Raw genomic sequence first — 8,985 nt, forward strand, 5'->3', positions numbered from 1 at the left:
CCTTGACTGAAATGTATACAGTGGTTCCGCATCAGTGCAATACATCACATAAACACTCTAATTGCCACAAGTAAGAAAAGCGACACACTTGTGTTAATGTAGCAGATCTTATTCATGGGAAAAGGACATATAAATTTGTTGCACTTTGACGTTTTAGGAGACGTGAAATATACAGAGGCCTACAGCTACAGTCTGTAGGAGTTCAGACCAGGCTATCAACACACACCATGTCCAAATGTGTTTGAATGGAGATAATTAAACTTGCAACGCAACCATTGCTGACGCAGGGGTGTAAATGCATACACACACACATACTACCAATAGAATAGGACTCTAGGCACATATAAACATGGTCCTATTGGCACCACGCGGCCTAAGCATTGAGCTGTGGAGCAGTGGAAGAACTGTGTTCTCTGGAATGATGGTGGTGGTGCACCATCCAGTACTTTTGGGATAAGATGAGGTGAGGTATAAGGTGGGGTGGTGAACCTTTCTTTGCTTTTACCTCTTCGTATTTATTATTGGTTTAAATTTCTTGCAAATATAATAAATGGGAATGTCATGTCTGTGTACTGCCTTGGTTTAGACAGCTGCCAGCACTGCCCACAACCCCTCATCACACTGACCATTGAGGCTAGACGTAGTAGAGGTTCAGTTTGTAGTTTTTATTACAAACTTCTTGAGTGTGATCCTACTTGAGCCTCGATCAGGACACTATGGGCCAGTTTCCCAGACAGGGATTAAGCCTAGTGCTGGATTTACACAGCATTGGGAAAGGGGATTTTTCAATTAAAGGAAAATTGGACTAGTCCCTAATCCCTGTTCAGGAAACTGGCCCTCTGACCTTATCTTTGACCCTATTTTGTCTTTTCTTTTCTTTCAAAACATCTCATAGTCAGAGAAACTTTATAAATAAGGGTGTCAAAAGGCCATAGAAGAACCTAAAAAAAAATGGATGGAATCAGAGAAGCGTTTTTGGAAATGAGATGGGTGAGTGCACAGAACGAAGTTTCCATCAACCTCCACCTAATGTAAAGGATCTAGGAAGGACTCTTAAATCGGTGTAGAACCTTTAGATTATCTAAGGGTTTGTCAAAGCTTTAACTTAAACTTTGGCTTAAACTTGTTTATTTAAGGAACCAACAATGTTGTTTTTTGTTCAATGGCATCCCTTAAAGAACCCTCTGTGGAACCTCTATAGTTACTTCAGTGAAAAAGTGTCTTTAACCCCCTTAACACCCCCAGGCTTATCACACACTAAAGTGTATTACTCAGTAACTACAGGGACTTCTGTACAGACTTCTGGGGCTATTCTTTGGTAATAGATGTTTGTAATAACACCCGTGGCCTACTGGCGCTCCATATGTTCTTGAAGGGGTTAAAAAAGGTGCTTTCACACCAACCTTGTTTGGTCATGGTTCAGTTCATTTGAAGTAAAAGACATTTTTTTGGATAGTTTGGACTTCGAACCAATTACAGGTAGTTGAGGCAGGATATTAAGAGTCACCCATTAAACTCTTAAACTTGTAACCACTGGAAAAAGCAGAGTTAAGTATCTGCATTCTGCTTGTCTCGATGTCGCTCCTGATCATGGAGGCCTACGTCGTCTGAAGTTTCTTTACGTTACAAACACTCTTCTCCAGAGCTACTTACAGAAGAGCTTCACTGTTCACTCAGGAAATACCCAAGGATCCAAAAAATCCCTCTAAGCTTAGATACTACTAAATACAGAAGTCAGTGTGGAGACCACAATACTCTCAGAAGAGGAGGGTCTTCAGTCTGGGTTTGAGGACAGCGAGCGTTGGACTCTGCTGTTCAGACACCCAGGAGAAGTTCGTTCCACCACTTCGGTGCAGGACAGAAAAAGTCTGGACGCTCGTCTTCAGTGGATCTTAAAGGATGGCGGGTCGAGCCGAGCCGTACTTGAAGCTGGAAGGGCTCTTGGAGCAGATCGGCTTTTGACCATCGCCATCAAGTACGAAGTCGCACTTCAGAAATGTTTGAATGGAAACTCTCAGCTCTCAGTTTGTCTAGAAATGCATGTGAAAAGCGTGTCCTTTAGGAGTGTCTCAAAGTGTGAATCTCACCTCCTGACAGTAGGGGGAGCACAGGAGCAATAAATGCCCATTCTCGCATACTGCTGCTTTAAATGTGAGCTTCTTTACTAACAGACTTGAGTAGAAGCAAAGAATTCATTTGAAGATATTCAGGACGATACAAATCAGGCAAAGCTGTCCTGATACTGATCCTGGTAATGAGCAATTGTGTCGACCAGAGGAGGATGGGTTCCCCTTTTGAGTGGTTGGTTCCTCCCAAAGGTTTTTCTCTGCCACTGGTGCCTCTAGCTTGGTTGCTCTGTTGCTTTGTGAGAACATTCGTTATGAAAAGCCTATATGCCTAAATTTGAATAGAAATTTAACTGAATTAATTGCACAGCAATTAAGCAATTAATTAAACACAGCGTATCAAATTTGACCTCAAACATTAAAAGCAAAGGCTACAGCAGTGTGTTTACCAGCCGTAACAGTGGCGGTTTTCACTCTGCATGTTGAAAGCAGAGCTGAATGTTGTTCCATGTTTAAAGTGGAATGACTGGATTGCTTTAAAATCCCTTGTTTACACAAAGCATTTTCCATCAAACAGCCATGGGCGGGACGAAGCTGGGAGAAAGAAAAAACGGGGGCCGTGGCTCCTCGTCCAAATCAGCAGTGCTCTCCAGCACAGTTCCACTTACATGGAGGCATCGGTCATTCAGATATCAGTCACAAAGGAGTGTTATTTCACAGTCGCCTCCACACACGGGCCTAATCCCGCCGCCCCTGTCCCGCAGGCCTCCTGAGAGATTAAGTATGGACGTCACGAGGCGCTTAATGTTCCAATGTGTCTCCAGTTTTCTCAAACAGAGCGGCTGTTTGTCTCTCCCTGCCCTAACATGGCAGCGCCCCTCGTGCCATTTTGCAGAGCGATCGCTCGCAGCCATCCAGCGAAGGCGCTCGCATGACGGTGGCAAGAGCCATTGCTAATTTATAAAAGCCAAAAGGATGGATTCAATATTCATGAACAATCTGTCCCACTACAACCAGTCATTTCTGAGACTTGGGGGCAGTGAGGTAGCGGCGCAGCGACACAAAGGAAAAGTTCTGCCTTCCCTCACAGAGAAAGGAAAGAACGCCCCATCCTCGAAGACATGGCAACCCAAACCCTGCCCTAAACCTTGTGCTTTTTCTGACTCTTTGGATGTAGACTCTTTCAGTGATGCGGGGAAGAAGCAGCTGAACAAACTGCTGGCACAGAACCGAGCAGAGACTTGTTCCCATCCCAGGAAAACTAATGAGAGAAATGCCGAATATTTCGTTTTACAGGCCAGACCCCTGCCTCTGCCTCCATCATGGAAAGGCTGAGCCTTCTCCACATAAAACGCCATTAAACTCTTCATCACTATTCGCAGGCTAATTGAATCTGACCCTTAAAGCCCAGTAAAACCACCCTGTTATGGTTTCTCCAGCATAGCTGGGTCAGGTTGTGAGACGCTCAAGGAGAAACAAGGAGAAACGGCTGCCAAACGAATCAGATCAGCTTGTGTAAGATGTTTAAAGTCCCACTAAATGAATAAATAAAGAAAGTTCTGAATGTGCTGCTGGGGGACGGAGTTCTCTCACTGCTTCCCAACAACAAACACAAGTATTCACTTAATCCGTTAATGTGATTTTTAACTCAGTAAAGGGAGCTTTAAAGGAGAAGTGTACGCACACGCTTGAGAGCTCTCTGCAGTGTGATTTCTGTGATTTCTGTGAGTTTAACTGAACTGCTGAGGCCGTACATCTCTCTCTTAGTGGCTTTGAATATCATGTGTGTCTCGCTCTCGCCGCTGAAGCCGTGCCCTTTTTATAATGAGGACAAAATGAGAAAACAGACAGAGAGACAGACAGACAGACAGGCAGGCAGGCAGGCAGATAGACAGACAGACAGGCAGATAGATAGATAGATAGATAGATAGATAGATAGATAGATGTACAGACAGACAGCTGTTTGTGTGTGTGTGTGTGTGTGTGTGTGTGTGTGTGTGTGTGTGCATTTGCACATCTTTGCCAGCAACTTAAAGTAGCTGAATGCATTTATTAGGGGTGTCCACAAACATTTGGATAAATAGTGTAGATAGATAGACAGACAAATGGATGCATGAATAGATATATAGCTATAGATTATTCTGTCTAAAAAACAAACAAAAAATAAAAATACTATGAAATGAAAGACTAAATGATATGAAAACTGAATAACTGATTTTTTTATTTAATTCAGGAACTTTTATTGATGAAATAAAAATATGCATATATGAATTTGATTATTATATGTATAATATAATACATAATATATTATGTATAAAGATAGATGAATGGATGGCTAGTTAGACAGGTATACAGACAGATTAATACATCATTGCTGTACACAAAAAAACAAACAAACAAGAAAATAAAATAATTTTAAATTTAAATAATAAAAAATGTTTATCTAAATGGTCATATATATATATATATAATATAGATATATAATATATATTTGGAGCATTTTCATTGGTTCATTCATACAAAGGGCTCACATTGTGTAGATAACCTGTTGTTCTCAAAAGCAGCAGAAAAAATATGAATAAAAAAACAGAGATTCTTACATTTAGATTTGAATTTTTTTATAGACAAAAATCTCCAGACTGAAAACACTGTTGGAGAAATGATCAACTATAATCAGGTTAAAGGAGTAATGGTATGGGAAAGCAGACAAACATTAAAGTGTAATTTTTTTATTTAGTATAAATCATTGTTCAGTAATAAATCTTAATCAGGAGTTGCAGTAAGTGCTGAATTTGCTCTTTTTAATTAAATAAACTCATCGTAAAATCCCTCTCTGTCCTCACTCAGGTGGAATGTTAACTACAACCAGACTCCTCTGATTATTGACTATTCAGCCTGGAAAAAACAGGATTTGTATTATACACAGCAGACAGTTATTAGCATTGCACTTCAAAAAATAAAAGTGCTGCAAAGGGTTATTTTTGGTAAAGAACCATTTTTACTTCCATAAAAAAAATGTAAAGCTTTAAAGAGTCAATATAAACTTTTCTTACCAATTTAATGAAAATAATGCTCTTCACACCTTCATATCTTCATAAAGCTCTTTTACAAAACTGCTTCTTCTATTCCATCCCTCAAAGAACCTCTTCTGGTGCCTGTATTCATAAGATCATACCTAAAATGTCAGTTTTACCTTTTGTTTTTAAAGAAAATATACCTAGACACCGTCTAAAAGTGCAGAATTTCCAACAGTCTTCATGGGTTTGTTCTCGGAAAGCCGGGTATACTGAAATCCAGCGCTGAACCTCAACTGCAGAGCAACTGTAAGCCCATACTGCCATCTATAGGCCATCAGGTGGCACAGCTTCATCCTCATCTGTGTGAGCTGTGTGCTTCGTTTTTCCCCCAGATAAACATCCACAGTGTGTTACCACTCCAGTCCACAAGCTGGCGACAAGGGCTAGAAATTCTGAAGGACTAAATGTCCACAGTGCACAGCCCAGCACATCCCCGGGGGCTGACCAGAAGGATTTGAAGAACTCCCACCCACCCAAGCCACCACCTGTCCTCACAGCTGCCCAGTGGCAGGAGGAGTAGGTACAGAAGCATGACCAGCCGAGTTCAGCGACAGCTTCCCCCCCAAGGCCATCAGGCTGCTGAACAGCCAGTAGCTGTGCATCACTTTATTGCCTATTACAACTCATCACTACTATAGACCTCTATGGACACCCCCCCCACACACACACACACACATATATACACACACTAACCCACTAATCCCTTTCACTGGAACTGCCTATAGGCAAACAGCAAAGCTTGTATATCGTACAGTGCAGTAGTGTGTATAATGTGTGTGAGTGTGTGTATAGTGTGTGTGAATGTGTGTATGACCTATATTATACTAGGGTTCAATTCTCTGGCTAGGAAAACACACCACACTACACCAATAAGGCCCCTAACTCTACATTCTCCTATCTGTGTCACTCTGGATATGAGTGTTAATTAACAAACATCCCAGTTAATCCCATTAATGGGTCAAAAAAACAAACCGACAAACCACACGAGGTGTGTGACACCAAGCAAAAGTCCGGGTCTCAGGAGCCTAAAGCATGTAACTTAAAGTTGTCTTGACATAAGTCAAAATATATACTCAATAATTCATTTTTAATTCATTTTGAATTCATTTCATAAGGCATTTGAAGAATCACCCCTCCCATATACACATCCATAACCAGTAAAACGTTTGGACACACCTTTATTATTTTATTTATTTTCTCCTACATTGTAAATGAATACTGAAGCCATCCAGACTATAAAGTAGACACCTACTGAATCCATAAAAAATAAATAATAAATAAAATAAAATAATAAAAATTACATGGTGGACCACCACAAATCTGGGAGTGCACAGACGTAGTGTGTGACTGAGTGAGGGAGAAAGGGAAGGAAGAATATTTATGGTGTCCTCAGATGGTTCTCATAAATTCCAAACAGGGAAGTTGCACCATACAGCCGACAAAGTGGTAAATACGTAGTCTAGTAAACTTCGGCAAGGGTCACGCTACCTGGCCTTATGAGCTGTGATGGACTGACTGTCGGTACATTTTCTGAGTGATGGTCAATCACTGGTCCATCCCAGCTGATGTGTGGCGGGCAGCTTTTGTTGACCTTGAACCAGCTGAACACAAACAACTAGCAATTAGGACTCGGTGACGTGACTAGGGTTCCGCCATCCGTCCCGTAAAATACAGAATCGGCTTTCATTTGCCACTTAAATGTTGCGTCCCGTATTGAAGCAGTTTTATTTCGTATTTCTAATAAATGTCTGATACAGACGGGAGTGGGGAGAGGTATATCCTTGGCTGGACAGCATCAGTGGAGATGACTACAAGGGAAATTGTAAAATAGGCATTGCTTATTTCAGTAGACTGGTGTGGTTTTTATTGATTATTTAGGATGTTTAGGAAGTTTTTAAAGTTGAATGAATGATCATTTATTTAATATTCAGAAGTATTAGCCAATATAAATATTATATATGGCAATTTAAAGAACCATTGAATAATGGAATACTAGTTAATAAATGAATACATTAGTTACAAGAAAGCATTTATTCTTTAATATGTATACAGTATATTTGCTAGATTCAAAATGTTTGTATTCAGGCCTGTGGTGGTCATGGCCCAGAGGAGCCATGGTGGGCTGAAAGGTGGCAACCCTACAGTTAACCAACCAGTATAACCTTTTATAATTTCTAATAATGAGACTGCCGTGTCTTCATTCAAAAGCAAAAGCCCAGAGAATTAAAACAGAGCTGTAAAACGGGCCGATTCCAAAACCCCAAGACTATTATATATAAGTCTTGACTAATTTCATATACGTCAACAAAATATCCAGCACACTAGCAAAAGGCTAAAGGCAAAGGCATTCAAGGCTTATAGTTAATGCTAATGGAACGGGTGAAGCACTCAGAGAAGGCCCAACTGGAAGAAGAATGGAGATGTGAATGTCCACAGGAAGGCAGGTGGGAGATCGGAGATACATGCAATGGCTGGGGCACAGCTGGTTAAGCAAACAAGTGCTAGCAGGGTGCTAGGCTAAAAGCTAGCTAACCCCACACAGTGCGCCGACTGGAAGAGGCCAAGAGGTCAAGAAGAGGCCAAATTCAGGCCAGACAGCTACTGTTGCACTGCCATAACTAGCCAAAAAAGCCCTCCATAAAAAATGTTTTCAGTGGTTTTCATTCTGAGGTGAAATAAAGGTGGTAAAGCCACACCTGAGCATTTCCCTCCTCAAACAAAGTCCAATGCTGTGGTTGTTTGCTGCAAAATGTAAAAGCTGCTTTAAAAATCTGTCCTAAAATCTGTAGAAAGTAGAATTAGCTCTTGACCCCCATGGAGTTTGCTCTGGCATGCACTGTCAGCTCTCTTATAGTTGATCTGCTCTTACATAGGCAGGTGTAATATAGGCAGTCCCCAGTCATGTCCAATCAGTTATATTCACCACAGGTGGACTGCAATTAAGCTGCAGAAACATCTCAAGCAGCATCAGTGGAAACAAAGTGCACCTCAGCTCACTTTTGGGCATCCTGTCAAGGGTTTTCACAAGTGTGTACATATGAATTGTGGCTCAGCGGTTAGAGCTCCGGGCTGTTGATGACAGGGTTGTGGGTTCAAGACCTGGGCTTGGCAAGCTGACACTGTTGGGCCCTTGAGCAAGGCCCTTCACCCTCTCTGCTCCCTGTGTGCGGCAGCAATAGCGGCCCACCGCTCTGGGTATGTGTGTTACTGTGTGTGTTTGATCACTAGTGTGTGTGTGTTCACTGCACGGATGGGTTAAAGGTGTAAAGAGGCCAAATTTCATTTGCTGAATATGGCTCTTAATGGTCTTGTGTAGAACCGTGTGCCAAAAAATGGCCTCAGTATTGTAGAAAAAAGAGGGGTTAAAGGGGTCAAAGGGGTGTGCAAACTGGACTGGTATCTGTTGTTGTGACTCATCCTATCCCCTTGACTGTTCCATTGGTTAAAATCATGCTTTTATATGCCAGATTAAAATTTTTAGATATTTGCTGATCATTACTGAGAAGTTTTTATCTGGATAAAGCGTCGCTATTTAACTTTAATAATTAAATCTTAAACACTTATTAGCTCAGTGATAGTTTCATGATATAATATATGTGATATATGTGATATATGCTAAACTTCAAGCAAGATCAGCAGATAATTAGGATCTAAATAAAATAATAAAGCGATAAAAAAAAAAAAAACTACCACTAGATAAAACACACTGTGAAGTGGGGGGCAGCTTGGCTGGCTAACCAGTAGCATGCTAACTACTACTACTATTATTATTATTATTATTATATGATATATTATTACTATATTTTACATATTCACATATATTGTTGGATACGCTGCCATAT

The sequence above is a fragment of the Salminus brasiliensis genome, chromosome 4, assembly GCF_030463535.1.
Source record: "Salminus brasiliensis chromosome 4, fSalBra1.hap2, whole genome shotgun sequence".
Classification (NCBI taxonomy): domain Eukaryota; kingdom Metazoa; phylum Chordata; class Actinopteri; order Characiformes; family Bryconidae; genus Salminus; species Salminus brasiliensis.